Consider the following 24,300-nt stretch of genomic DNA (forward strand, 5'->3'; position numbering starts at 1 on the left):
TGTTTTATGGGAGCATTCAAGCCGTTCACGTTGAGACTTCATACTGAGAGATATGATTTTAATGATGCCATAGATTAAAGAAGATTCTAATCAGGAAGGGCTTTCTCATACATTCCTCTTTTCTTTTGCTAATCTATCTTCACCATGGAATAATACTTATAGTCTCTTTTTTCTCCCCAGAGGATTTCAAATAATTTACACAAATATATTAATTTCAAGAAGAAAGCAACACCAAAATGCTTATGGAAATTCAAAGAAAACTTTCCTAAAGGTAAAAGGGAAGATGCCTATCCCTTGTGAATCAATTACCCTCTAGGCCCTACTGCTGACCAGAGAGGAGCTATTTCACATGGTTAGGGGACACAGCGCTCACCAGAAGTGTAGGACCTGAGCATCCTTGCACAAATGTCCCCAGCGCTACTGAAAAGTTTTTAGTAGATGAAAAAATAAATAAATAAATAAATGCATATCCAATTTTACTCTCTCAACAGACTGACAAAACAAAAACTTAGTTGAACTCAAAGTAATGAAATGAAATTGAGCCAAAAAGAATTTAAACTGCACATAAAAAGGGAAAGATAGTAGACAGATTTATTAATGCATGCAATCGTCTCCCTAGGAGGGTATTAAGGGCTTGATGTGAATCATTTAAAAAGGGCCTGGGGAAACACACACACACACACACACACACACAACATTAGGAGACATGCTAGAAGGACTCATTTGCACTGCAAACCAGCTAAATGTTTATTTAGCTCCAATATTTTTCAAGAACCATGACCATGAAAAAAAAAGTTTCATGGTAAGTATATTTAGAAAATAAATTGCAGGATTAAGAGTTAAAACTGTATATGATGTGAAGAAAATTTGAATCATTTATATATAGGATTGGAAAAGGAAAGCACTTTTTACACCAGGGCACAAAAACCATACATCATAATGAAAAAGTATAGTGAAGTTCACTCATTTAAATTTTAATTATTCTTAACAGCTAATATCCCAGTCAGATAGTAATAATATGATAAATATGGCACTCCAAATAACTGATAGGAGCCAATATTTACTGGACAATTATCACACGCCAAGTGCTCCACTCCCTACTTTATAAACCCTAGTTTGTTGAAATCGCCTACAGCTAAATGAAGTACATGGTGCTATTGTCCACATTCCACTGAACCAGAGTCTGTGTTAGGTGCATTGCCATGTCCGCGTCCAAACAGCCATGAGGCATTTATGCTGCGTAACAATATCGAAGCCCAGGTCTAGGTATCCTAAATCAGCGCTTCTTGGAATTTAGCGTATGTTTTACATGAACCAGGATCTTGTTAAAATACAAAATATGATCAGGAATCTGTATTTCTAATAAGATCCCAGGTGATGCTGATGTTGCCCGTCCGACAACCACACTATAACTAACAAGGCTACAGAGTATGACCTTTTACCACTAAAGTACACTTGCTCACCTGCACATATCAACTGAACCAATCATAGATAAAGTACGGGTAATTGCAGCCTGATGAGATTCTAGTACGTGTTTATGTGTGATGGGTGGTGAGGCTGGGATCAGGAATTCCACTTAGCATGGTAGAAGTTTAAAATGATAAAAGGATTTTGGAGACACTGTGGCAAAGGCTGCCAAAGTTTTCAATGCAGAAATGCAAAATGCTTTTGAATCCGCTTGTGTGTCTATACATTCATTATAGAAATAGGTTCATGCATGTGCTGAAATGTATTTATAAAGTGTAAAGTATTCATTGCAGCATTACTGTAATAGCTGCAAAAAATGGAATTCTCTGAAGTATTTAACTGTAGACAGGTTCAATCAAATCAAATAAATCTATCCAATGAAATGTTGGGCAGCATTCAAGAAGAAGACATATATCAAAATTACCTTCTTGGAAAATAACTCCCATTTGTTTTTAAGCTCAGTGTAGGTAGGGGCTGTCCGTTTGATTCATGTCTGGAACGTCTGTACAGGTAAAGCATGCATTTTACAGAGCAGGTACTCAAAACCCAATAATTTTTTTTGTTGCCTGAATGAAAGGATGACTTCCACGATATTCGATGGAGTGAAAAAACGTATAATAGTATCTTTAAGGGTTTCAGGAGGCATATTGCAAATTTTGGGTAGAGATAGAATTGTACTTTTATTTTATACTTGATTCTATGATTTGGCTAGGTAATGCCAGCTTTGCTATTATTTGGAAAATAAAATTAATTAAAATATACAAAAAGGAGCATCAAAAATATCCAAAATTCAGAATGTTAGTCCTCAGATTCCATTTTCTTTATTGTGGTTAAAAAGATGTAACGTTAAATGTTACCATCTTACCCCTTTGTACAGTAAATGCGCAGTTCTATAGTGTCAAGCATTTTCACATTGTCATGAAGGAGAGCTCCAGATTTGTTTCATCCTGCAAATCAGAAATTCTATATCCATTAAGTAACAACCATAGTCTTATTTAAAGGAAGAGCTTCAAGTTACTGTGTGGAATCAAAGATAAATTTCCTTTCAGACTTCTTCCACATATTTTATTCATGCGTTTAAGTTGGTGCAGCCAAAATTAGCCTCCGGGCTTCCCCTTTTGTCTTTTTTTAAGACATCTACTTTGTTCAATGCTGTTCCTCAATATATAGGTATAGCCAAAGTGAATTAAATGTTGTAAAATTGATTTGCACCACTGTCTAGTTCTGCATCAACTTTATGATATTAAGAATTCCACAAAAATTGTGAGACAATTGGGAATTAAGGGAGATAGAACCAAAAGAAAATGGTTTATTATGTATTCTAAATCTGTTTGAGTATGCACCAAGTAATGGCTGTATTTATTCTTCAACTCTGCCAAAATTTAGCTGTAAATAAAACAGAACCTGCTCAAAAACTGGCAGAGGCTAAATTATGAGTCCAAATCCTAGGGCTTTGTGATACAATTCATACAATTTACAACTACTATGCTTTTTTTTTTCAATTTTAGAATGTGTAAACATGCCTATTTCTTGAGATTGAGCCAGATATTTGTTCTCTAGGCTTTCAACTATTTACTGGGATATATGGTTATTGAGAGGTTTCAAAATCCCACGGACCAGAAACTCCATCCTGAAGTCCTGATTGATGTCATTGAACATGTGAGTCCTGCAATGTTATGTTCTCTTAGCATGAGTTCACCACCCGAGAATTTGAGGAAAGTCATTCCTGTTTAAACTTTAACCCATGACACGGCCAGTACTCAGATATAACTAGAACTGCTATTCCATTCATCTGATTTCAATCTTTCAAATTCCTTTTTTGGGCCCTGAAATCTGACTGCAATAGAGTTGCACTTTCCACAGAGAGGATCTTTTGAGAGGAAAAGGTAAACCTTGATGTTATGGTCCTGAGTGAGGGGCGTGGGATGTCAGAGGTACTTATGGCCAAACTGGTTGACTCCACGAGTTCGGACTGGTTATCAAAGTCCTGTTTTCAGCTAGGGTGCTGTGGGTGAAGGTCATCTGTATCGCTCTCTACAGTGGAAACCTCTGGAAACCTCTTTCTTATTTTCTTAAGTTGGTAATCTCCTTTATCGTGTACCATTTATTTGAACAATGACTTATAGAGTTAGGAACTTATCTATAGATTTCTAAAACACATATATTGGGTATAAAGGAAAAGGGGCTGCCTTTTAACTACTAAATTTTTAATAATGTGGATAAATCTGAAATATTGATTTCAGAAGAATAATATGGCACAAAAATTATCTGGAATAATATGGTCACAAATCTTTTCATGAAATATTTGTAACTGAAACAATAGAAAAAATAAGCATTTTCAAAACCGAAAAAAAAAGTTGACATTGTAAACTACAAATGAATTAGATTAACCAATCAGGAGAGTGTGAGGGTGCACAGAAAGGCAATAACTCTCCAGGTGTGGTCTAGGGTCTGGAATTATCAACATGACAAGAGAAACTTTAAGAAATATACATTACCAGGCTTATTGCAGACCAGCTAAATCCCATGGGAGAAAGGTTTACCAACACCTCTGCCCTCCAGGAGAGTCTACTGTGACATACAGGGTGTGAATTACTGCTGTAAACTATAGTGTAAGATAGGGTCAATCATTCACCACACTTTCATCAGTGCAGGTCGTCTTATGCTAAAAAAGGAGAGAGCAAAAAATCAACTACACCAACTATAAATCTGACATTTCCTCTTGAAGCCCAAGTACGATTTAAGTGATATCAGATTTAATCTTTGTTCTCCAATTTCCATACCTCAGTTTGTAACTCTGATAATAGTTCAATGGCGTTTACTATGTATTTGTATATACTCTTAAATTGAATATTCAATGATCATGGCTCATCAAGTTTAATTGTGACACTGGTAATTTCTATTTCAATGCTCCTCACTTGTGAGGCTGTGGGTGCGGCTGGTTCCTGAGTGCACTCCAAGTGCAGAGTGCCCTCTGCTCTCCAGCTGAGCCCAAGATGCCGACAATACCTGTGCCAAAAGGTGTCACTGGGCAAGGCTACTTTCAGGTGGCTTCCTGAGGCTGTGATTCTTTCCACAAAGTGGCTAATTATGAATACTGTGGCTTGATTGATACCTTTTTGTTCCTACTCTTACCTTGATCCCTGCCTTGTGACCATGTAATCTGCACCACCCCTCCCTGGTACTGCTGATTGGCATTTGACATGGGCAGTCTGGAAGGCTCAGAAGAAATGCAACATTTGAACTAAAATATCCATGAAATTGCTGTAAAGGCTAATTTGAGGGTGAGAAATTTTAGGCAAGTGTCAAGAATGAGAAAACAACTTTCGTTCCAGTACAACTTTAATAGGACTTATGTAGCAGACTAACCTGGGATTTGAGAAGTTTACATGAAAAAATATTTCCTTGCTGACATCAGATACCAGCAGTCAGATTACCATTTAAGACTCAGAGAGGTAGTGATAGTGTTTACTTAATAATGGGTGCATTCAATTTTGTGGTATACGGATGGGATGTTTTTGCATGTACATATTTGTACTCATAATATTCACAGTGCTTTTTTTTTCCTTCATTGTGCACACTTTCAGATTTTCTTTGGGCATCTCACTAGCACTCCCAGTGGCAATCATGTATTTGTTTGATGCCACTATTCTCAAAGTTGAATTTGGAGTACATATTGTGACTTTGTGTGATGGTCAGATGGGATTACGTTTATACAGTTTTTAAGAAGATGTAGACCTAGCCAAGCAATGTCACTTGTGCAATAACTCAACTGACATTCTTTTCAAATTACAACATGGGAATTTCACTGAAATAAAGGATCAAGACTTTGACGAAGTTGAATTCAAAGACATACTACAGCTCCCTACTCAAAGTGTAGTCTCAAGATCAGCATCACCTGCACGCTTGTCAGAAACATGTAATCTCAGGAACCACCAGAGACCGGAGTGGGATCTGTTACTAACAAGATTCCAAATGATTGGTACGTGCCTCAGAATCTCAGGTGCACAGCACTGGGGAAAGATAAATAATATTTGACTTATCCAGCAGATTGTCCTTTACCGTGAAAAATGAACATGTGCTTTGATTTACTGAGGTTTTCAGCTGCTGCTTTGGGGATTAAAGTACACAGAAATTGTCATGCTATCAGTAATCACAGACATAAGTATACCTCGTAAATGTACAACCAATCCATTGTTTCTTTATACCTATTGTGATAGGACCCCTTCAATAGTTATTTGATATTGAACAAGTTAATATTTCTCTTGTTTAAGTTCCTCGCCTGTAAAACGGGGACAAAAATAATACTTTCATTATAAGGCTATAGTGAGGATTACATGAATTATACATGTGAAATATTTAGAAGAGTGTTGGACACATAGTAAACACTCAACATTTATCCTTAGTACTGTTCTTTTTTAATTTTTCTTTTTTTTAGAGAGAGAGAGCATGTGCGAAAGAGAGAGAGAGAGAGAATGGTGAGGGACGGGCTGAGGGAGAGGGAGAAAGAGAAGCCCAGGCTGGTTTCAAGCCCAGTGGGAGCCCTGCAGGGCTAAATCTCATGACTTTAAGACCATGTCCCCAGACGAAATCAAGAGACAGATGCTTAACCAACCGAGCCACCCAGGTGCCGCATACTCTTAGTATTGGTTTTTGATGTTAGACACAGATATAAGCCCACCAGTTGCATGAATTTTTTTGATCATAGCCTCCAGAGAAATGCATCTGCCACCCCTGAGGTCTGCCAAGCTCCGCTGAGTTCAGCCAGAGCAGCTGAAAGCAGGCAGCAGTACCCACGGTCAGCACTGTTTTCTAGCCCCCTTCATCAAAGAGGTATGGCAAACCCCCAGAAAGATGGCTGATGGCATTAAAAATAAAACATGAAAGAAACAGAGCTTTCTCAAGGACATATTTTTTTTGTCTGACGGGGGTTTACAGAAAGTATGGTGTACTTGAAAGAGAAAACTGGCCAGAGGGTATAAACGTCCTTTGGTATTCTGACCACTCCAACAACTCTTGATTTTTAAAATAGTGTGTTTTTACTTAGTATCGGTTTTTCTATAAGATTTACTTAGGATCGAACTTCTAGAAATATGATTATTTTAGAATAGGTGTATGCCTTGTTTCAATGTAATAACAAAAAAAAAGTGTACAGGCTAGGTCTTCTTTGAAAAAGCAATTTCAGATAATGTTTCACAGAAAATTATAATGAATCAGTGTAACATTGCTTTCTTCTTAAAAAGGAAAAAAAAAGAAAGAAGAAAATACAACTAAAAATGACTCTTTGAAAATGAGGGCCCTTTTTCTATTTGCCATGTGGAAAGTGAAAATAGTTTATGACGGCATTTATGGAATATCCAAGACTGTCTACAAATGCAAAGTGAATAATAGTGATGAGGATCACATTAGAGACAAATGCTATTATATATTGGGCTTTTGTGAAGTGCACATGACTACACGCATTGCTTCTGATCCTAATAGCAAACTATAAGATAGGTATTATTATGATTATCAGGTAATATTATTTCTCTTTTAAAGATAATGAATATAATGTTCAAAGAAGTGCTGTACCTTGCCCCAGGTCTCTGACAAGGGGGTGCGGAGAGATAACCAGACGGGCTGCTCCTTAGTCCACATCAAAATCTTATCTTAAGCCAGGCCAGAGAAACTTCTCTAAGAATAACACTTCTGCTTCTCCCCAAACCATTTTGCTGTACTAATTTTTATATCCATACCCAGAGCCTCTGCTGTCCTGGAACTGGAGTAAGTGAGCATTCAACCCAGGCACGTACTTACTACTCTGAAGTCCCTCCTCTTAAAAATTCATTCTTTTGCAATCGACCATTGTTGACAGTGACCGCTGTAGACATTCTCATTCCTAGACAACCATTTCTATAGAAGAAACACAATTTCTATTTCTTAGTAGCATTACTGAAACCACAGGGCAAGAATATGTGTAACATTAATGGTTCCTACACATCAGAGATGATAGGAGGCTCTAGCATGTTTCTTCTGAAAACTCTGGCTCCCTAGTGTATAAATAGTTGGAGTTGGATGTAGATTTGCTGATGATTTAAAGGAAAGACAGAGTCCAGTTTCTCGCACTAGAGATATGCAGGACTGCTTAGAAGGGGGAATCTCCCTTTTCCAAAATAAGTAGAAGCCAGTGGAGGGAGGATTTATATTTGCTTTGAGTTTTATCACAATCTTTTTTTTTATTCCCTGGGGGTGGTGGTGGGGGAAGGGAATGTTAAGCCCATTATGCTTGAATAAACTTTTGAATTTGCAAGACATGAGCAACCAAATTTCGATTTGCATCAGAATGATTAAATATAATTGTTTCTAAATCCTTCTAAGACAAGATTCAGGACAGCTATTTTCCTAAATCTATAATTTTTATACAAATCATTTTCTAACTGCTCTTTGTATTTATAACTGTGACTTTTCTCACTGAATTTCTTCTCTTTAAAGTTTTTGTTTTAATCATGTTAGTTTTGCAGCCTGTTTGATTTTTTTGAAAGTTCAAAACCCACGTTTGGCAAAAAGTTTTCCCAGTTTACCTGGATGCAAAAGAAAAAGGGATGTTACCAAACCGCATAATATCCACAGCCTGGAGTGAACACTCACTGAAGGTAGGAGATCCGCATAGGAGGAGACAGAGTGAAGATACATAACATTTATAGAAACTACTTAGGAAACTTCAGTAAGGGTCTTTAGAGCAGTAATAACTCGGGACTGACGTCCCAAGCATCGCTGTGAATGCCCAGAGAAGCCGGCTTTGGATTTTGCATGGGGGGCTGGGGGGCTCAGAGCTCTGCCAGATGGGCGCACACACTGTGGGGTACACAGCAACCTTGTGTCTGTGCTGTCTCGGTCTGTGCAGCATATGGGATGAGGCTGTGCCTTTGATGAAAAACAAGCCTGTAAGATAAATACAACTCAGCCCTGCAGATGCACTGGAACAAAAGAAATATAAGAAATACAAGCAGAAAGCTTGATAGATTCGGCCGCATATAAATTTAAAATGTCTACACGTTAAAACACATGAAAAGGGGCATTTCAATCGAAAAATAGTGGAAGAAATTTAAGCTGACAATGCTTAAGACATAAAAGACAGCCAAAAACCTATGAAATGTATTGAACTTCATTTGTAATCAAACAAGGAATGCAATTAAAATGACAATGAGACCCCATTGGAAAAGACCGGAGGAACAGGGAAAAATGCTAGCAACAAGGAGGAAACAGGTACTTTTATACATTGTTACTGTCAATGGAGGAAATACATGATAAATACACTTGAAAGAGAAACTATCTTATCTTCTATCCTAAACTTAAAATGTCTGTGATTTTGATACAGTAATATCATATATTGGAATTTGTCAAAAAGACAACTACAAATATGTAAAAAAAAATACTACATAAAAATATATAAAAGATAATTTCATTATAGTATTTTTGGGGCAAATGTTAGAAATGGAAATGGAGACAACCTAAGTGTTAGAGTTTATATATGTTGAATATTTTATGGCAAATTTTCATGACACGATTCATGAAAGTAGCCAAAAACATAGTTTTCAAGAACGTGTAAGGATATGGGGGATATAATTATAATTACTATTAAATTTAAAAGCTTATAACACGTACCATTTAAGGCAAGTATGTAATCATAACATGAAAACTCAGAACGAAAAATGAAAAAGTTTATGTCTGGATGATAGAATTATGATGTAGTATTTTTCTTAACCCTTTTATCAAAATCATAAAGGTTAATGTGTCTAATGTACTGAAAGTTATATAATAATGTGCAAAAATTCCTCAAACTGCATTTTCTTGACCTCTAGTCTTAATTGCATGAGATGATAAATTAAAAATAGGTTTTGTTTTTCGGTCTGGGGGATACATTCATTAAAATAGATAATATTCTTACATCACTATTTATCTCTCTGAATGATGATGATTTAGCTCATTTCTATCACCGCCCACCCATTCACTCCTCTTCCTACCAATACAATCATATTGTGCAGTTTAATTTTTCAGTTGTTTCAAATATTAAAATAAATAAAAACATGTAAGCCACACTTCTTATTACCTTAACTAGAAATTATCTCTTGACTTCTCACTTTGTTAGAAGAGGCTTTAACTGCCCTATTCCTTCAGCTACCTCTCTTGCTCTCGCCTACCATTCTGATGCTGATATTTATAGTATTATTTTGCATCTGGAAGACAACAGCTATTTGCTATCCACATTGTGTAGAGATCAATTCTCATGCTGGAAAACAATTGGCAAGTCTTATGCTTGATTATGACTATGTCATTTTGACACTTCAAAGCCAAGGGCTGTGAGTCTTTTTGACTACACTGTCATGATCATGGCGCAGTCAAAAGAGAATATTCCTAGGATCAAATGAATCTTTTTACGTGCCATGGTAGCCATGAGAATGAGCTTTGTCAACCTTCGCCTACAGGGAGCGGAGTACCCAAGGATCCCGGCTGCTGGGCTCTGAAATCAGTGCTGGCACTGCGTTGATGCTGAGGCCGGAGTTCCAGGGTCTGCTCCCAGCCAAGGACTGCACATGGGAGGGTCACAAGGCAGTCTTGGGCCACATGGGACTCTTCTCATGGCTGCCACTGGCTCAAGAGCTGCTGGATGGCCTACTGTCCCTCCCTTAGACGCTCCAGGATGCTCCTATCGTACCTTCCTTCCCAGTCTTCCTCACTCAAACTCAGACTTGCCAGATAGCCCTCTGGAAGCCCTGCCAGCTGCCCACATTCTCACGCAATCACCTACCCTAATGAAATCTGTGCAGGTTGAAGCCTACTGTGCCACCTGCTTCTCTGGTGCCCTGACACAGATGCCAATATTTCCTCAAAATGATGCAATATTTTAATTTGCTTTAACCCTCAGTTATTTTAACCCTCAGTTCTGTACATTTTCTTAGTAATATCATTATATTAATTATTAATGATATCATTTATTATATTATGCATTGCCAGTTAATTATTAATTAGAATATTAATATAATATTATATTAATAATGAATTTATCATTTCCCTTTTAATCTATGTTTTATTACATAATCTTTTTTTTTTCAAATTTTCAATCGTACTGTCAGTTTTGATACATACCATTTCTTCATGCCCATGACCTCCTTCCCAGAGAATTCTGTCCTCTTGCTTTGACTTTTAACCTAGAATTTTCTTTCACTGATCTTCAGGTTTGAAATCACTATTGACTGGATCTCAGGATCTTTCCTTGACTTATTCCTCATTTTTTCTGAAGTGCATGCTCAACTGATTTCCTAAGAAAAGATGGGCCAGAAATAAATTTCCAAGTTTGGGAACTTTGTAATGGCTTTGTTCTGACTCAGGTATTATTGATAACCTGTCAGGGTTTTCAATTCTAGGCGGAAAATACTTCTCCCTCAGAATTTAGAAAGCCTTGTTCCATTGCCTTCTTTTTGTTTTTCTAAAGATTTATTTATCTATTTTAGAGAGAGAGTGTGCACAGGAGCATGGGGAGGGACAGAGAGGAGAGAGAGAATCCTCAAACAGACTCCCCACTGAGTACAGAGCCTGATTTGGGGCTCAATCCCACGACCCTGAGATCATGACCTGAACTGAAATCAAGAATCAGACAGACGCTCAACCAACTGAGCCTCTCAGGTACCGCCCATTGTCTTCTAATATACAGTTTCACTAATAATTCTGAGACAGGTTTGTATTCTTTAAATTACTGATGCTCTTTTTCTCTTCTATGAATTCTCTTATAATCTTTTGTATATTATTCACATACTCAATTTTACAGCAGTATATAAAGGTGTAAATTTTGTGCATACGTGTGTAATTGGTAAAAATACTTTTAAGGTTCCATGTTTCTCTTTAGCTTTTAGTAATTCTTATCTTTCATGATGGCCTGTCTTCCATTTTTTCTGCTGTCCATTTCTCAAATACCATTAGATTGAGATTCAGTCGCTTGAGTTTATCTTCTTGGTCCATTCTCTACCTCCATTCTCAGTGGGTTTTTTTTGTTTGTTTGTTTTAATTTGGTCAGTACAGAAAATGTAGCTTCTATTTATTTATTCCATAGCTTCTCTGATATTTCCTATGAATCTCATGCCACTGGTAAAGAAGCATGTCTCACATAACAGATATTTCAGATAATAGTTTTTTCCTATTAAAATATTTATTCACAATTCAACTTCCCACCAGTGCCAGCTTAAGTAGTTCTTTTTATAGAGATGAATCTCTTTTAGATCCTGTTCCCCTTTCCCTTCCCCAAAATGGCGACTGTGTAGAAGAGGTCTTATGTGTCCTTGGGGTTGTTAAGAGGATTTCAGACTTGTGAGCTTTTGTGCCCTTTTCCTGCCATGAGGGACTGTTCTGATATGACTACTGGACAAGTAACAGTGGTGTCTTTGGACTGGCTGCGTTTGGCATTTTGTGGGACATGCCTACACCTACAGCTAGGATCTGTGGTTCTTGCTCATTCGGTTTTCATCTGAAAGTCATCACTCTCAGAGGCTTCTTTTTTCTAACCCCAGCAATTATTTCTCAACTGCCTGCTCCCTCCACATAGGTTGGGGGTGGAGGTAGAGAATTATTGCTGTATCTTAACTAATTATTTCACCCAATATTCTCATTCTCTACCTGTGCAATCTCTTGGACGCCCTGGTGGGTGGGGCCCTGACGTGGAGCTAAGGTTCTTCAGTGGACCCATGGCTTCCTCCATGTTCAATGTAGTTCACGTAGTCCAATGGCAACAGGACACTTGCTTTATGTGTTCAGGTCCTGCAATGCATATTTGGGTCTATTTAAAATTTGTACTTTGCTAAGAGTAGGACCTAAGGAACAAAGCGACAATCGGGTGGGGAGACCCATCACGTAACGACTGTCTTCCTTCTTCCTCAAACAATTCTCAAGGTCAGAAAGAAGCAGCCTATTTATTTATTTATTCCTCTTTCAGCCTGGTCTCATGATTCAGCCCAGTGGCAGGTAGAATCAGCAGAGAAACCAGTTCTGTGATAGAAAAGCCCAAATCAGGTGGCATTTCAAGAATATTGTATTTACCACTGCTCTATAGGTGGCCCCTGAGGAACACTTCTATCTTCCCCTCCTGAGTTTGGAACTTACTGAAAAATAATACAGAAGAATCAAATAAGCAGAGAAAAATGGCATCTTTATTACTGATGAAGACGTTTGGTGAATGCGGCTTTAAGAATATGGCCACTTGGGCGCCTGGGTGGCTCAGTTGGTTGGGTGTCGGCCTTCAGCTCAGGTCATGATCCTAGGGTCCTGGGATCGAGTCCCACTCGGGCTTTCTGCTTGGTGGGGAGTTTGCTTCTCCTTCTGATGCTGCCTCCTTCTCTCTCTGTATCTCTCATGAATAAATAAAGAAAATCTTAAAAAAAAAATATGGCCACATATATTTGAAATGCTTCACCTCAAGGTTAAACATACCAACCAACACAATATTGGCAGTGGTGAATAAAGAGGGCCTTTCTGGCCAAGGAAAGTTTGTCCTCTAAAAGATTGAAGGAAGTAGGCATGCTGCTAGCTAGGTGGCCGCACAAGAGAACTTGGAGTGCCCATAGCCAACGAAGAAAATGTGTCATTTCCCTGCCCTTGGATAGAGGACAGGGAAGGAGCAGAGTGGAGCTGGATGTGTTCTTCCCTTACCTTTACTCCCTGAGTTCTGAGGTGGGAATTTGTTCCTTTTTCACAGAAATATGAGGAATGGGAAATAAATATTCTCCCCTTATACTTCTCAGGGTTTTTTTCTTGTTAGACTAAACAATTAATTCTATGACCAGCCCTCATTGCAGCTGCTCCCTTTCACAGAGGAGAGAGGAATACCAAGGGGGCCTGTGTGTGGGTCCTCCTGGATTCACTGGCAGGAAGTTCGTTTCTTCCCCCAGAGGATTTTGAAGTGGGTTAGAACCTTACCGTTTGGAGAAATCACCGGCGGGGGGGGAGGGGCTTGTTAGAAATGCAGAATTTGCTAGAAAGGTGGAATTTCAGACCCAGCCCAGCTGTATTTATTCTGTAATTTAACAGGATCCCCAGGTAATTCTTACGTACATTAAAGTTGGAGAAGCACTGGCTTAGAACAGGTAATTAATTAAAGTATCGCAAAGGCTTTGCTAAACCCTAAACTAAGTATTTCCTCCTCCTTTCCCGGCACAAATTACCCACGACTACTTTCTTCAATGTACCTCACCTGAGATTATGAGATGGAATTAAACAGTTGTGGCGGAAACCATAGATGAGATTAAACAATAGCTAATGGAAGAGCCTGATGGTAGTCAGTAAGTCACACGTTCCCTGTATTTGAGAGAAGCTCCTCCCACCATGCGGTTCAGAAAAAACCTTGCAGTCCCAAATGGAATCCCCTCACCCAAATCATAACTATAAAACTTGAACATATATCAAAGTTCATAGTTCTTGTGAACAAAAAAACGAAATTCGGAAACTGAAACTCATGGGCTGGGAGTGGCAGTGGCTTTCCGGGGTGCTTGGGCGGGTAACCCAGCGGAAGGCTGGGCAGTGGAGCGCTCGCTCTGCGGAAGCGGTGCAGGGACTGCCATCCCCTTCCTTATACTGTCTTCTCGCTCAGAAAGTGGCATTTGAGGCATATGTGCCTTTTAGCAATGTGTGGAAGTTTGCACTGGCGGTGGCCCAGTTCCCAGATCCTGAGTTCTCTTTTTTCCTGTGTTATTGGGCATCATACAAAAAAGGGAAAAAAGCAGCCTCAGGACAGATATCTCCACGCAACACGGCGAGACCCTGCCATCTTTCTTCTTTCACCTTTTGAATATTTCCAGCCCTGATTAGCATTTCTTTCTACTCGCTCTTTTCCTGCAGTACGAAGCTATGCCTTTTTTCACTTTTGCTTCCTCCCGCCCCCCCCATACTTTGAGAAGGGCTCCACGGAGCCTTTTAGCAGTTTAGCCTATGTTCACCTCTTTTTTCTTTCCTCTCTCTACTACATTTGGAGCGAGCAATTTCGCTAAATATAAAGGTTTATTTTACCCTTTCTCTGGTGGTGCTAGACATTTGCATTTCCTATGGAATTCTCTATTTTTGTTTTGTGAGGCCCCTTGGTTTCATATAGAAAATGAACAAAGTTTGGGTTTGCAAAAATCAATGAATATTCAAGGAAATATTGTATATCTTCACATCTGTCCTCTGAATATTTCCACCAAGGGGACATTTTGCCATCAGGCCAAGGATGAATACAATTTATTATTGCCCAGCCTGGGTGCCTGGTGCCTGCTCCCTTGTGTGCCTGTGGAGCACAGATCTCCCCACCTACGATAACTGCGTTTCCCGGAATCAGTAATTATGCAGTTATATAGACACTCATGTTACTAGTCACTCCCTCTCAAAATTGTTCATAACTTCTCTAGGTAACATTTCTAATATTTCCCTAACTACTTAGTTCTTATCTTCAAGTTGTGATTCATTTTGCTTTATGGATTCTTTAATTTAATCATTAAGAGGAAACTTAGCAATGTTTTTTGGACTCTTTCTCAGACAGGTTTCCAATCAATAAGACCTTGCTTTATCCCCTGCTATTGTGTGTTTATTTATTTTTGGGGGAACCCAGAAAGTCTTTCTGATCTGGTAGAAACTGAGACAGAGGCCCTTTTCTTAATACCTTCCTGAAAACCAGTGACACTGAAGTGTGCCTCCTCTGTTTTCTTATTTGTATGGCTTGACCACCAAGATCTCATTTGTCCCCTTTCAAAGGTCTATATCCTCTCCTTTATTATTATTATTTTATATATATATATTAATTTTTTATTGTATTATGTTAGTCACCATACAGTACATCATTAGTTTTTGATGTAGTGTTCCATGATTCATTGTTTGCCTATAACACCCAGTAGTCCATGCAAAACATGCCCTCCTTAATACCCATCACTGGCCTATCTCAATCCCCCACCCCACCCCTCTGAAAATCACAACATTTCTTGTGTGGAAATTCTCTCCTTCTAAAGCTTAATTAGTTTATTATGTTTTCACTTTTCACTACTCCCGATCATCAAGACCAAAGCCTGTTTTTAAATCAATCCAATCACTCTTAGATTTCCTGAGAAGTGACATTCCTTTTTTTTTCTTTTTTGTTAAGATTTTATTTATTCATTTGACAGAGAGACAGCCAGCGAGAGAGGGAACACAGCAGGGGGAGTGGGAGAGGAAGAAGAAGGCTTCCCAGCAAGGCAGGGAGCCTGATGCGGGGCTCAATCCCAGGACCCTGAGATCACGCTCTGAGCAGAAGGCAGGCACTTAAAACTGAGCCACCCAGGCGCCCCAGAAGTGACATTCCTAGACACAGAATGTTCTATCTAGCTCAGGTTTTCTAAGTTGACATCTTATTACATCTTTACAACTGCAATGATTTTACTGACATGTTTTTTGTCCTCAATTGAAGTTGATGGCATGTTCCTTATAAATTAATGGCCTATCATATCTTGTATAATAAGATCTACTGAGCTTATGTGGTTGGAGTCGCAGTCTGAATCTCTGAAATCTAACATTTTAATCAGAGTTTTGGAAACCAACACAATTCAGGTTCTGTTCTGAGACCAAATCAGGGGATGTGACTCAAAAGAAAGCCTATGTTACGAAAGGCTTTTACCCTTAGATATTTTTCTTTTAACCTTTAATGCAGTTAAAACCATTATGTATGTAAAAAACCATAATGTATGTTAAAACCAACAGAATATGGAACGTCTGATCTGCCACGATCTAGCTCACACATTGGTCACTCTCTGAACTTCTCACCAGAAATGCAGCTAGCTTTGCAGTTATAAATTCTAATCTGAAGTAATGGCTGAGAAGCACAAGAAAAGCACGGAAAATAATCCACACTTCAAATGACATAAATGCTAGTTTAATGAATTTTGTCTTGTTTTAAATAAGTACAAGGCAGGTCTCAAAGTCTCCATTTATTCAATATAATTTATTTGCTACATGAAATCTGTGTCAGCTTAGGTGGAATTGTGTTCCATCATGAAGGACCGTCTCATGCCTTAGGTTAGATCAGTGTCAGAGGCAGAGAATTCTCTTCCTGCATATTAAGTGCTGCAGAACCCATATTTAATCAGCCAAAGGCCCATTAAACGCAACACTGAACCTTTAAAAACAACAAATCCTCTATGGATAAGCCACTGTAAAAGGCTGACTTTATACCTTAAGGATTTTCATTAGTGATACGCCAAATTCCATTGGTCCTTAAATACCAATACTTATATATTTTCAAGGCTTCCCATTAGACTGTAGGATGCTGGATTTTTCTGAAGCCAATAAAAAACAACCCTTTCTACTTTCTTTCAGATTTGAAATAAGACATAGAACAGAAAAATGAAAAGCGAAAGGCTAGGTTAATTATTAATAACACAGAGTAGAGAACAGAACATCAGTTAATTTGGCAAAATGTCTTGCTTATCCTTCAGCCTAGAATTCCATAGACTTAGTCATGCAGTGCCTAGGGTCTGTAGACTTCTGCACGCCTCCCGTGCAGGGCAAGAGCCAGGCTCGAAGCTTACCCCATGAAGCAGAAGGGGATGCATATGTCTTGCAAAGCAGCTGGATGCAAAAGGAGACCTAGGAGGCACTGAGTCAACCACACGCATCTCTTTTCTTAAAGGTATTCGTCAGATGTATTTCTCCCACACATTTGTCTCCTGGGGAGTAGAGCATTAAGTTACTCCTTTCTATGAAAGTAAGAAAAAGTGGGAATAAACACCCCTGCTATATTATGCAAATGCAGATGGGGGCAATGGTTTTTGCATTCAGTTGATTATTCTTTTCATCTACTTTTTAACCAGTTATTTTGGGAAATAATTGAAAGGAGTAAATATTGTCTTCTCCAAAGCATGAAAATACTAGTTTTTCTTATTTTGGCAGTTCTAATCGGTTCTCATTGATTGCTGTTTTAGTTGCTGCTCATTGAGTGAAGAGGTGAGTGACAGGGCAACTCGATCACTGAGCAAATTTGTGTTTATCTGAGTGAGACCAGGAGGGACATTTTCTCTATAAAGATGTGGTTCCTGTCACAGCTCCAGTACTTGACTTTGGGCAAGTGGCATTTTTTCATGCTTTTTGTTTCAGTTCTTTGAAATGAACACAAGAACTTCATAAGATTATTATTATGATTAAATGAGGTGATATATATAAATTGTACAACATAGTGCTTAACGTATCACTCAAGTAAATTTTGTGCTCTGGTTATTAATAATTACCAGCTGCATTTAAAGACACAACGTTACTTTCTGTTTTCCTGTATACGTGTCAATGTTTTCATATATATATATCATACATAAAAACAGATAATTATTGACAATTACCTTCATTCTCTCTCTCTTTTTATCTGCACAAAGTACTATTGCTCTTAATCCCTACCTGCACTCCAATGAGCATATTCCTGTCTGTATTTCTTTTTCTAGGCACCTAACTGATAATGGTTGAAATATGTCTGACAAGATTTTGCTATCTTATAATTCTGCCAACATTCATCTGAGCATCTGTGGACTCAGGGATAAATGGTATTATGACAGAGTGTGTATCTCTGTGTGTCTCTTTGAGGAGACAATGGTAACTGTAGTTTTGAGAACAAGGCAAAAGAAAAAAGAGTACAATTCAGTCATGATAAGGACATGTGAACTGCTTTAAAAGGTTAATCAAGGACGAAATTTTTAGTATTTCCTAGTTCCCCTACGGAAACCAGAGACGTAAAACTTCCAGAAGTAATTTACTAGGCTGCCAATTAGATTGACTATTATTTGGTAACCCTAGTTTTGGAACATCTTCCTGGACACATGAGGTGACAGATGAAGTGGCAGTTTGAGGGTAGGATATAAACAGAATTCTGCAAATTTCTTCCAGACACAGGATTATAAGACAGTCACTGCCTGAGGCCCAAATTTCCTTGACCAAATATTATTCCAGAAAACTGTGAGGCCCTGACTTCTGTGATTATTTTGAGCTTGTGGTCAAGTGCTGTTGTACTTAGTAATGAACAGATATCCTCAACACTGCTTCGGGCACTGATGTTTGCTACTCAAAAAAATTTTACCCAGAAAATGGAGAAGCTACTTCAGAAATTTTAGTTGTGTCTGCTAGAAACACATCCCTGAAAATGCATGCGTTACTAAATTAATAATACAGATTTTTTAAAATATGTATTTTTAGATAAATTTCAGAATACTTTGTCCATCATAGTTTGCTCTCTACTCATGTTTTAAGCCTGGGGTCTCCAGCAGGGCCCCTTGATTTATTGAAAAACAAGACAAAACGAAACTCCAGACCAAAGAGCCACTTTGTTTTTGGTTGCTACTGTAAACCACAGAGTGGATTTCAACCATTCCTAAAAATGCATTTCATGTTTTTAAGTAAAATGTAAAATTACTTAAATAAGTACACAGCTTTGTCAATTTGAGAGATTTCTGAGGTAGAAGGACATGCAAACCCATCTTCCACACGATCAAGGAAGCCGAGAGGGCTGCTTGCCTCTCATCATATCTGCCAGTGATCGTTTACAATAGAAATAATGGTAAACCAACAGAAGTTATACAGATGCTCCCTAACTTACAATAATAGTTCGACTTCAACTTGTGTTTTTTCGACTTTATGGTGGTGCAGATGCCGTACACATTCAGTAGAAAACATACTTAGAATTTTGAATTTGGATCTTCTCCTAGGCTCCCAATAGGCGGTACAATCCCCTCTCGGGCCACTGGGTGGGGACCGTGGACGGCAGCTCCCGGTCAGCCGCGCCATCACCAGGAGGATTAACAACCTGCCCCACTAACAACCATTCTCTACCCATACAACCATTCCGCTTTTTACCTTCAGTAGAGTATTCAACAAATTACATGATTTTCAACACTTCATTATAAAATAGGCTTTGTGTTAGAGGATTTTGCCCAACTGTAAGCTAATATAAGCGTTCTGATTGGATTTAAGGTCAGCTGGGCTAAGCTATAATGTTTGGTAGGTCATGTGTATTAACCCATTTTGACTTACAGTATTTTCAACTTATGATGGGTTTATGAGGATGTAACTTCATTGTAAGTCAATGAAGGTATGTACTAGTTATTTTTCAAAATCAAGATAGACAATGTAGAATGCAAAACTGTTGCATAATGTATAGAAATACCTCCATTATGTACAAGTACTCTGTTTTTAGAGGTTTGAATCCAATTATAATAATCTAGAGTTCTCACAGAATTTCATCAGAAAAATTTAAACCTCTGTCAAAAATCCTTGAAAGGCTAGGCATTAGGATGGAACACTGTGAAATAATTGTATTGTGATGAAAACTCTCGTTAATGGGCTCCTTTCTGAGTTTGCCCTTTTGCTGAAGGTACACACAGTTTTTGCCATTATTTGGCAATGTATTATAGAGTGTAGGTCACGACTTGGTGTTAGTCAAAGTTTATAGTTCCAAGACTTATCTAATTTTGTTTAAAATTAGATTTCAAATACTCAGATGCAAATGACAAAGCATGTTGATAGCATTGCCCTTTAGCTTTAGTTATTACGCTAAGGAAACAAGTCATCAAAAAAGCAATTGCTTTGAGTAGAGGAAAATACACCAGAAATCTAGTCTGTGACCTCTTTTTTAAAAACATATTATAAAAGCATCATTAAAACTACTAAAAATTATATAGGAAAGAAAATAATTCATGGTATGCTAAGCAACCTTAACATGTGACACATATAGAATAATGTATGCTTTAATCAATGCATTTTTATTTTGTTCTCTGGTAGAATGTTTTGATAGTATGACAAAGGGATGCCATTATTTGATGATTTATTTCATAAGGTTCTTTTTTTTTTTGCACCAAATTTATAGTTGTTTTTTTTTTTTTAATTTTGTTATTATATTATGTTAGTCACCATACAGTACATCCCCGGATTCCGATGCAAAGTTCGATGCTTCATTAGTTGCGTATAACACCCAGTGCACCATGCAATACGTGCCCTCCTTACTACCCATCACCAGTCTATCCCATTCCCGCACCCCCCTCCCCTCTGAAGTCTTCAGTTTGCTTCTCATAGTCCATAGTCTCTCATGTTTCATTTCCCCTTCTGATTGCCCCCCCCTTTTCTTTATCTCTTTCTTCCCCTATTGTTCATCCTAGATCTTATGTTCCATAGATGAGAGAAACCATATAATAATTGTCTTTCCCTGCTTGACTTATTTCACTTAGCATTATCTCCTCCAGTGCCGTCCATGTTGCAGCAAATGTTGAGAATTCGTTCTTTCTGATAGCTGAGTAATATTCCATTGTATATATGGACCACAGCTTCTTAATCCAGTCATCTGTTGAAGGGCATCTCGGCTCCTTCCATGATTTGGCTATTGTGGACAATGCAGCTANGCTATTGTGGACAATGCTGCTATGAACATTGGGGTGCATATGGCCCTTCTCTTCACTACGTCTGTTATCTTTGGGGTAAACACCCAGCACTGCAATGGCTGGATCATAGGGTAGATCAATTTTCACTTTTTAAGGGACCTCCACACTGTTTTCCAGAGTGGCTGTACCAACTTGCATTCCCACCAACAATGTAGGAGGGATCCCCTTTCTCCACATCCTCTCCAACAATTGTTGTTTCTTGCCTTGTCTATCTTTGCCATTCTAACTGGCGTAAGGTGGTATCTCAGTGTGGTTTTGATTTGAATTTCCCTGATGGCTAATGATTTTGAACATTTTTTCATGTGTCTGTTAGCCATTTGTATGTCTTCATTGGAAAAGTGTCTGTTCATATCTTCTGCCCATTTTATGATTTGTTTATTTGTTTCTCGTGTATTGAGTTTGAGAAGTTCTTTGTAGATCTTGGATACCAGTCCTTTATCTGTGGTGTCCTTTGCAAATATATTCTCCCATTCCGTGGGCTGTCTCTTAGTTTTTTTGACTGTTTCCTTGGCTGTGCAGAAGCTCTTTATCCTGATAAAGTCCCATAAGTTCATTTTATCTTTTATTTCTCTTGCCTTTGGAGATGTGTCGTGAAAAAGGTTGCTCTGGCCGATGTCATAGAAGTTGTTGCCTATGTTCTCCTCTAGAATTTTGATGGATTCCTGTCTCACATTGAGGTCTTTCATCCATTTGGAGTTTATTTTTGTGTATGGTGTGAGAGAGTGGTCAAGTTTCATTCTTTTGCATGTAGCTGTCCAATTTTCCCAGCACCATTTATTGAAGAGACTGTCTTTTTTCCACCGGATGTTTTTTCCTGCTTTATCAAAGATTAGTTGCCCAAAGAGCCGAGGGTCCATTTCTGGGTTCTCTATTCTGTTCCATTGGTCGATGTGTCTGTTTTTGTGCCAGTACCATGCTGTCTTTGTGATCACAGCTTTGTAGTACAGCTCGAAATCCGGCATTGTGATGCCCCCAGCTTTGTTTTTCCTTTTCAACAGTTCCTTGGAGATTCGGGGCCTTTTCTGGTTCCATACAAATTTAAGGACTATTTGTTCCAGTTCTTTGAAAAATGTCCTCGGTATTTTGATCGGGATAGCATTGAAAGTGTAGATTGCTCTGGGTAGTATGGACATTTTAACTATGTTAATTCTTCCAATCCATGANATTTCTGCTCTAATCTTGGTCAACTCCTTCCTTGTCAGTGGGTTAGGCCTGTCCCTCTGTTGCTGTTCCAGTTTCTTGAGGTGAGAATATAGAAACTGCATTTTAGATTTTTCTATTCTTTTGAGTGAGGCTTGGATGGCTATGTATTTCCCCCTTAGGACTGCCTTTGCAGTATCCCATAGGTTTTGGACCGTTGTGTATTCATTCTCGTTGGTCTCCATAAATTGTTTAATTTGTTTTTTGATTTCCTGGTTTATCGAGTCATTCTTGAGCAGGATGGTTCTTAGCCTCCAAGTGTTTGAGTTTCTTCCAGGTTTTTCCTTGTGGTTGAGTTCCAATTTCAGAGCGTTGTGGTCTGAGAATATGCAGGGGATAATTTCAATCTTTTGGTATTGGCTGAGACCTGTTTTGTGTCCCAGAGCATGATCTATTCTTGAGAATGTTCCATGGGCATTTGAATAGAATGAGTATTCTTTGGTTCTGGGGTGTAGTGTTCTATATATATCTATGAGGTCCAACTCGTCGAGTATGGCATTCAAAGCCTTTGATTCTTTGCTTAGTTTTTGCCAGGGTGTTCTGTCTATTTCTGATAGTGGGGTGTTGAGGTCCCCTACTATTACTGTGTTCTTATCTATATGTCTCTTTATTTTGGTTAAGAGTTGGCTTGTGTATCTTGCTGCTCCCCTGTTGGGGGCATATATATTAATAATTGTCATATCCACTTGTTGAATACTTCCTTTAAGAATAATATAGTGCCCTTCTGTATCTCTCTCTATGGCCTCTAGTTTAAAATCCAGTCTATCTGATATGAGAATTGCTACTCCAGCTTTCTTTTGAGGTCCATTTGCGTGGAAGATGGTACTCCATCCCCTTACTCTAAGTCTGAATGCATCTTTGGGTTCAAAATGAGTCTCTTGTAGACAGCAAATGGATGGGTCATGTCTTTTTATCCAATCTGCAACCCTGTGGCGTTTTATGGGAGAGTTTAAGCCATTTAGATTGATAGAGATTATTGACAGATATGATTTTAATGATGCCATTTCTCTTTAAAGTCTTTGTATCGGTTGTGACTTGCTGCTCTGTATCACTCTTGGGGCCTTTTTACCTTTATAGAGCCCCCCTTAATATCTCCTGTAGGGCTGGTTTCGTGGTTACGAAATTGGTTAATGATTGGCGATTTTGGAACGTCTTTATTTCTCCATCAATTCTGAATGACAGCTTTGCTGGATAAAGGATCCTTGGCTGCATGTTTTTCTCTGAAAGAGCTTTAAAAATGCCCCCCAAAGCCTTTCTCTCATTCCAGGTCTCTGTAGACAGGTCTGACGTAATCCTGATACCTTTGCCTTGGTACGTGAGAAATTTCTTTGCCCTGGCCGCTTTCAATACTGTATCCTTGGATCTAATATTTGCGAATTGCACTATGACATGCCGTGGCGTAGGTTTGTCCTGGTTGAGCTTGGATGGGGTCCTCTCTGCCTCTTGGACACGAATGCTTGTTTCCCTTGCTAGATTAGGGAAGTTTTCAGCTACAATTTGTTCAAATATCTCTTCTAGACCTCTGTTTTTCTCCACCCCTTCAGGGATGCCGATGATTCTGACATTGGATCGTTTCATAGAGTCAGTAATCTCCCGTAATCTACATTCGTGGGCGTGGATTTTTTTAAGACCAGCTTCTATTTTCGTTTTTTCTTCTACTAACCCATCCTCCAATTCGCTAACGCGTTCCTCTGCCTCGGTGACCCTGGCCGTCAGAGCCTCTAGTTTTGACTGCATTTGGCTCATAGAATTTTTAATTTCTGTCAGATTCGCTCTCATTTCTGCCCTTAGGGATTCTATATTCTCAGCAACGCTTTCTCTGATGCTTTTTTCAAGTTTACTCATCATCTTGACCATTGTTGCTCTGAATTCCATTTCTGATAATTGGGATACATCCAATAATTGGGATACATCCATATGTATTAATTCTGTGGCAGAGGCCACAGACTCATTATCCTTTCTTTGCTGGAGGGACTTCTCCTTCTCTGGGGGACTTCTCCTTCTCGTCATTCTGATGAAGAGAGATTGCAGGGTTGTCCAGAGCCCAAGTGTTGACTGGGACCCAGGCCGTGCGCCCTTGTTTTATAGAGATCTTAGGGATGTGGGCTTCTTCCTTAAAGAGTTTATTTATTTATTTGAGAGAGAGAGAGACAGTCAGCAAGAAAGGGAACCCAAGCAGAGGAGTGGGAGAGGAAGAAGCAGG

This window comes from Ailuropoda melanoleuca, chromosome 7, assembly GCF_002007445.2.
Source record: "Ailuropoda melanoleuca isolate Jingjing chromosome 7, ASM200744v2, whole genome shotgun sequence".
Lineage (NCBI taxonomy): Eukaryota > Metazoa > Chordata > Mammalia > Carnivora > Ursidae > Ailuropoda > Ailuropoda melanoleuca.